The sequence below is a fragment of the Drosophila biarmipes genome, chromosome 3L (genome assembly GCF_025231255.1).
Source record: "Drosophila biarmipes strain raj3 chromosome 3L, RU_DBia_V1.1, whole genome shotgun sequence".
Classification (NCBI taxonomy): Eukaryota; Metazoa; Arthropoda; class Insecta; order Diptera; family Drosophilidae; genus Drosophila; species Drosophila biarmipes.
This window is the reverse complement of record NC_066613.1, coordinates 7,378,533-7,386,545: the sequence shown is the minus strand read 5'-3', so window position 1 is coordinate 7,386,545 and position 8,013 is coordinate 7,378,533.

Below are 8,013 nucleotides of genomic sequence, written 5' to 3'. Positions count from 1 at the left end.
TCTGTCAAATCACACTGTTTTCACATAAATATAAAATAATGGATTTTAGCATAATAATAAATAAAGTTTGATGTGCATTGTTTCCATAATAAGAAGTGGGGCTTGTGAATGCATTGAAAAGTAAAGAGGGGTTCGTAAATGGACCAATCTCAGGTCTAATGATTTGATACATACATTTGCAAGTAGCTTAGTGTCATCCCCTGAAGATGCATCATTCCTTCTTTTCGGTGCCCTAACTCTATCTGCGCTCACAACACCCCTTCCACGCTTTTGCCACATTTTTACCAGCAATTTAGCAAACGTCTTTTGGATTAAATTAAAAAACACAAAAGGAAATCATAAGGAAAAAACTGTACAAATCAGTTGCTCAGAAAAAAGACGAAAAACTTTCAGCCCGCCTTGGATTTTGTTATTTTTTTGTGAACCATTTAGGACCTTTTCCTACTTTTGCACTGATATTTTTTAATGTTTCCTTTTTTGCGCTGCTCGTTTTCTGTTTCGGCCACCAAAAGACGCCGCTTCCACAAGGATTTCATTTAATTTGCTGCCCCCACCAGCCACGCCCCCACTCGCCTAAGACGCCCGCCCACTTTTGGGGCCACAGACCCGACTCTAAAGTTCATTTCTACGCTCATTACACTTTTGCTTACGAAAATTGTTTTTCAAGCCGCACCACGAAAAGATAGAGAGAGATAAAAAGGGGCCTGGGGAGCGAAAAGATGAAGGAAGCTGGGAGCGGGTTAAGCGACTTTTCCTTTTGGGCTTCAGCTTAGCTATATGGTTGACTAATTCATTTAATTCAAGAGTTTTAATAAAGTTTGTGCTCGAGCACATTTCCCTGACCCTCTTTATCCCCCCTCCTCCCGCCGCAGGACCCCGAAATCCGAGATCCGAGACCCCGAGCACTTCCCCTGACCCTTGACCGACACCCACTTGGTCACTTTATTAAGCGCATAGCTGGAAATTTTTGCGCTCTTTTCGGGGGCTGGGCTTCCCATTTCTGGATATAGCTGAAATCCTTTTTACCCCTGATATAATCAAAAATGTTGCGGCTCCTAAGGGCACTTAAAGAAAATATTACAAAAATTGATAAGAAGTATATTCCTAATATTTCATAAATATCTATCTATCTATTTGAATGAAATTTCAAAATAAATATAACATTCTTTAAAATTTTTAACAAGAAATAGATCAAAATACTTATTTATGCTTAGAAATATTTTGCTAAGTAATATTTTGTGTAAATTATAAGCAAATAGTAATTCACAAATCGTTATGTTAATTTAATATTGATGTGTAAGGGATTGTATTGTAAAGGATTGAATTTGTATTACATTTACAATTGATTGATAAGTTTGTGAATTCCTTAAGGACTAGGAAAGCTTTGATACATACTTTTCCTCTTATAAAACAAACATCTATTGTTGAAAATGTTTTAAAAAATCTGACTTAAAATAGGCTCCGCACTTTTTCCTCTGTATAGACTTGTACTATAACTTCGTCTTCGTTTTCGACTCTTTCCAACATGTGCAATAACTCATTTTCGTGTGGCGCAGTTGGGGAGCCTTTCAAAAATGCCTTGATTTGCTTTGTGGCGTGAAAACCTTTTTTCGCCTTCTTTCTTTCGGTTTTTGCCCCTCGCTTGTATATGCAAATTTGTTTGCTCTACTCTGTAATTTATTTTAAAAAATTTGTTAGGCTTATCTGGTCCTGGTTCTGGACCCGCTCGTTCCTCGACCGACAACTTGCGTTTCCCTGCTCTTGAAAGTTTCGCTTCCCTTTTTTTTGTCTGGCGGTCATGAAATTTTGCTTGAGTTGCTCGAAATTTGCATTTTTATTGTAGTTTTCATAATTGGCAAAAGTTTTTTCGGTCTTGGCTAGCTTTCTGTAAATTATATGAAAACTAATAAGTGGTGAGGATTCGTTTTTGGCGTTTCCAATTCTCAAAAGTTGGGAAATTCAATAAATGAGGAGCGAATTGCCAAAGGCTGGGATGCTCTAATGAGAAGGGAGTTGGTTAAGACAAGAAAAGGAATGTCAAACTAGTGAAAACTTGGAGAAGGAAATGTAAATGTGGTAACGCTGGCCATAAACCAAATAAAAAAAGTTAGCAGAAAGTCTGACTAAAGATAGTGAAAAAGTGGTTAGGCTGCGGATATAATCCAAATGTTTTCAGCCTAAAAATGAATTTTTCTTCCAAGCTTTAAACCTACAATCTGCGCACTGTTTAGGAGCGAAAGTAATCCTGTCCGAAGCCCATCTATCATAGTGCGGCCCTCGAAGAAAGTGAACAAAAGTTTCTCTCAAATTGAAATAATCAATCAAAGCTCCACGATGTTCCGTGCTTTAAACACCAAGCGTTTCTTGAAGCAAAAGTTGTGAATTCAAAGTGCGGGTGAAGCAACGGCCACTGGAGTCCATCCGAGGCGACCATTGACTGCAAAACCCAACCGAACTAAGAATCTCCAACTTATGTGACCGCATCCTGTATAAAGAACTTTTCTCATCTAATCGCATCTCCCCGATTTCCAGAGTGGTAAGTGCAACCGCAACGCCACGAAGGAGCTGGAATTTCCGACTGGGAAAGGGTTGGCTGAAAATGAATGAATCTTTAATGGGGTCCAAGGACCGAACGTCGTCGCGCCGCAAATCTCGTATATAAACTGAGCGAGGGGGCTAGCATTATGCATTCTTTGCTGCAAAAACCACATAAATCTGCCACGAACAACCCCTAGAAATTCTGCGGGATAATATGTACGTTCGCATGTGGGGAGGGAGCGATCCAGCATTTGCGGCATTTTCAATATGCGTTACACGTACGCATTAATAACTAATATATGCATATACAGTAACAGACTTGCAGGAACCATGCCCGACTTCCACATCTCATTGTTTGCGCACATATCTTTTATATGCCTTTATATACGTAAAAATCTAAAAACTGCTCATATCCGAGCTGGCACACATACGTATTATGGTATTTGCAACTGCGCGGCACAAACATCATTACCAATGCCACGCCAGGCAATCTCATATCACTCGCTATCTGACAGATATTCCGAACAAGGAAAAGATTACGAAACAGAGCCGAGAACAGCCCATTGTTCCCGTTTATATTAACTATTTTTGTTTGCCCCATTGTCAAACGGCTTATAAGTAATATTCAAGAGAAGTCACTGACTTGCCCAGGGCCGAATAAGTTGAAAGACTTAATAAAACGAAAAAGCCACGGACTAACTTTATAAATATTCAATAAAGAGCCGGCAGTAAAAAAAACCAAAGCTGAAGTGAGTGAAAAGTTCCACCAATTAAGTGCCTAATCAAAAGTTCTTATGTTTTATTTGAGAACTTTAATGTATCACTAACCGCCAAATGGAGTTTAAAACAAAAGCATACCATCATTTGACATCACATATATTAAACTTAATTCATGCAGTCATTGCATTGCATGCATTTCACATTCACACCTAATTAATGGCCAGCTGAAATTAATTTTGCTATTTTATTTAGGAAAATATGTCAATGGAAATATTTTGACACCTAAATTCCATTTTCTCACCTGTACACCTTTTCTGATAAAGTTCAAAAATGTTTGAGACAGACTTTTTATAATCTAAAAGTGGACTAGCTAAAAAATACCATTGTATGCTACCTATGTTTGCTAAAAGTCATGTCCTCAGCTTGACGCAAACATTTTAACTAATTTAAACAAATTACCTACTGTTGTTATGTGAATAAGTATAAGAAATTGTAGCCTTGAAAAATATAATTTTTTGAATTGGGAAACATTAAGTATGCGTTGTTGAAGTGGCAACAAATTCGTTGGCAGGCATCAGCTTGGCTTGTACTCGGAATCTGCCAGACTCCAGGCTGCCACTGACCCCGCCATCGTAACCCCAGCCTCCCCTATTGTGCCCTTTCCTTCTATGTACCACCATATACCAAATCCCACCCATCATCAGTGGATGCCAGTTTTCCAAGTGCCAAGTTTAATCTGTTACAGTTTCCTTTTGCTGGTTTGGGCCTCGTCCTGTGGCCTTCCCCTTCCCAGCCCCTCGTTGGCATTTCCATGTCCGTTCCAACCGAAGTTCCGTTTGACGCCCCGCACAGTAGGCCCTATATGAAATAGGGCCACCCCTATAAAAATGAACCATTAGAACACCAAATGTAAAATATATATCTTTATCTTTATTATAATGATTCCACCTCATTAGCCTTCATGATTTGGAATAAGGATTTTAAGCAACTTATACTTTGAATATGAAAGTGCTTACTTCTCGTTCAACATCCTTCGTTCCCGATGAAATTTAAACTAGCTATTTGCTGTGTTCCATGACATATACATTTAATTTTTTCAGACTACCCTGGCTCGCCCACTGTGGACTGCGCACTATCTAACTACAGAAAGGCTGACTGGGTCAATAGAGCGAGACGGCGGATGAGAAAGAGACGGGGCGCGATGGCATGGAGGCAGCTGCCATTGTTTGGCTGTTGCTATTTAAAGCGCATTTGCTGTTAATTTTGCCAGGCCGTTTGCGTTCGCAAAGCTTTCGACGCGCACATGTCCGGATATCCGGTTTCCCACGCATGTGTGCACTGGGAGAAACGTGTTGCTAAAGTGGTCATTGATGGGTTGAGACTTTGCCACAGAGAGGATGTTTCTTACATTGATGCACATTTAATATATATGAATAAAGTTAATAAAAAATAAATAATAATCCTAATCATTTTTTAAATTGGTTAATCTAGTTAATTAATACTTTCTCTAATAACTTGTTATTTCTTGCTCGTGTAATATCTGTGTGTGGTTCCGTGTGGGTTAATGTGCGTGTGTTCGCCAACCGTCTGACTGCTCATTATGTGTTTGGCTGTCTGTGTTTAACTTGCAGTGTCTGTGTTGGCGAGAACTTTAATTGAATAATTTTCAGCCATGAATATTTCTAATGGCCAAACAAATTTTTTGAGCAAGCACTTGGCAAAAACTGCAAAAACCCGTCTGCGTTTGCTCGCTTTGTCTGTTTGCACAACCTCCCCCGACTGCCGTGTACATCCATCTGTATCTACCCTGCTCTTTCCGCAGATGCCACCTCTATCTTTGCCATCTCTCTCCCACTTTGTTTACCTTCCGAGGTAGTTTTTGCAGCATTTTTAATTATATGCACACAAAAGGCCGCCACAAAAGCAATTCGCCACCTTTATTGATGCTTGCTTGTTGATTTTTCGGGCCACCTAGGATCTGAACCAGAGGCCCAGACGGCCCATAGTTTTCCGGCTGCGAGCGGGGAATTTCATCAACTTGTTCAAAAATTCAAATGTAAATAAATCTAGACGGACAGTGGGCTCTCCCAGCCCAAAATGGGCAGGTGCGGCAAATGCTGGCCAAAAGCGGGCAAAACAGGGCTGTCCTAGCCAAGTGTTTTGTTAGCATGCCACAGCAATTTTCAATCGCCTGGACAAAAGTTTGTTTGTTTGTTTGTTTGCTGGTCGGTTGGGCGGATGGTCGGATGGTCGAGCCGCTCCGATGATGCAGCTTTCTGCTCTTGGCACATTCGCTGCACTCAGCACAATTCGGAACAGAAAGCTGGAGTGTGCGGCATATCCGCACCCAACCACTCCTTTCGAGCCTCAGTGCGCCCAACAAATTGGTACATTGTTGTCTCCCGAGGCTCTGGAACAGTGGAGCAGCAGGTGAAAAGTCCCGTCAAGGATGTGACATTACTCCAGTCTAGGGCTAACTTTGAAAGCGGTGTTAAAGGGACTTTAAAAGAAGGGACATATTTCGTTGCTGCCAGATAATTCGGACTAACTGAAAATAGAAAAACAAATTGTATATCTTTAACCTTAGTAGCTCTGAAGTAAACATAACCTCATCTGAAATGTATACCGATCACATTGTGGTTTGAATAATAAATAAAAACGTGTAATTGGAAAATAAAATATTTTTATTTAGATTAAATATATTTTAGATATAATGTTATAAGTGAATGCGTGCTTTAAAGTCAAGCAGCACAAAAGGTTACATCGAAGTTTAGTTATTCGCAATGATTTCGGTACAGCCCCACATTCTGATGCATTCGATTGTTTAATATCCCATTGTCCGGGGGATCAGTTGGCTTTGTTTGAAAGATGTCCAGGCAGACAACAATTGCAACCTTGACTGCCATTTGGGGATGGATAATGGATGACGGATAGTTGGGGTGGGGTGGTGAATCGGGGGACTATTACATCCTCTGCCCCACTATCTATGGGTCGAGCCAAGTGGCTTTTGAGTGCTTTGGCTGCTGGTCTCGTCCGTTGTTGTTATTATTGCTATGGGAGATAAGTGCCCGATGGGGCATGGACCACCTCACCTGGCCTTGTCCGCACAGGGCCTGTATGTGGGTGCACTGACAAAATTCAGACACGCTCTTCTTATAAACTTTGTAATAATATAAACAAACTTCAAAATATTAAACGAATTTTTATAAATGTAAAATCAGAAATTTTAATGATTAAAATACTTTAAGGTAAGAACCTTTTTCTTAAACAGATGCCTATCTGAATAGTATATTAAAAACAATATAATTTTTACTGCTAGGGACAACTTGTACTTAGGTTCATCAATCATTGCTTGGTTAAAAACATATCTTTTAAAAAATCTTTTAATGATATACTTCTCCGAAGTTAAACTTCAATACTATGTTTAAACAAAATAGCAATAATAAATTCAAAAATGTGGGAAAGGATATCAAACCATTACAACTTTTACCGTGTGGCAGTCCCAATAATTATTTGCTATAATCTAAAATTAAATGGGATTTGACAGTTGATGAATTGCAGAGCAGTTCGATTGGAAATGCACAGAGAACCGAAGTGCCGCCTGATTGTGTGGGTGGCAGGATTTGTTTGCCGGGCGGTTGGCCGAGAGGGTGACCCCGATTCGCCCTGCACCACCCTAAAATCCAGCTTAGTTATGCATAGTTTGGCAGTCAAAGAGTCTGAGCTGCTGATGCCACAGATGCCACTGTTGCTTCAGGTACACTAATAATATCTTATCCAATAAGTGGTCTTGCCAAATGCAATTGTGTTCGGGGACGAGGATTTGGGCCTCCGTCGATGTTGATTAATTTCGATGATAGAGTGAGCTCTGAGCTTTTTCACAGGAAGATCCGCTGGCCGGCTTATGCATTATAAAGGAGGTATTATAGATGAGTGCCGAGCGGAATGGAGGCAATCAATTAGTGGACGGAATTAAAATGAATCACGGTCAAATCATAGTTGCCTTTTAGAAAAGGATGGACTAACAATGCTGAATATTTCAAATATTTCAATCACTTTTAAGCAAATAGAATTCCAAGCTTTTCTACAACTTTAAACTGGATATTCCTCTTCCCCTTTCAATGCCATCAATGCTTATTAATATTCTGCAGCTCCATAACAAAGGGCCAATCTTGCGCTGCCTCTTTTGAAGCTCGCCTCCCTCGGCTATGATCTTTTGTAATTGAAACAACAATCACGAGATTTCTGCATTTTTAATAAGCGAATTCCCCATGCCACTAGTCTACACATTATTTGCACAATATTTCGCATTTGCTGCATTCAAAAGTAAACAAATTTTTCCCTTATTGTTCCAGCAGTCCTGCCGGCCCCACGTAATTAAACTTTGTTGCTTCAAAGTCTGGACTGGTCGCTCAATTTGCGGCCAACAAAGGCGCAGTCCAAACATTTTTTTGCCAGCAATTGAAATGTGCTACGCATTGTATTGTCCTGGCCATTTCTGGCCGGCGCACTGGCCGACTGTCTGCCTTTCGTGCGGCGAGATGGGACACTGAGTTGGGGCCAGGCCACTCTCTATCCGGCGTGTCCTGCTGTAAACTGTTGTTATTTTAACGCAATTTTCAAGTGGAATGCAAATTGTTTAATGATTTCAATTGGAAAATTGCTGGCATACTTGACGAGAGGAACGAGTGGCACCAAGGAAGCCAGATTAACCGTTTGCGAGTAACGATTAATGAATGCCCTTGAAAACTGTCA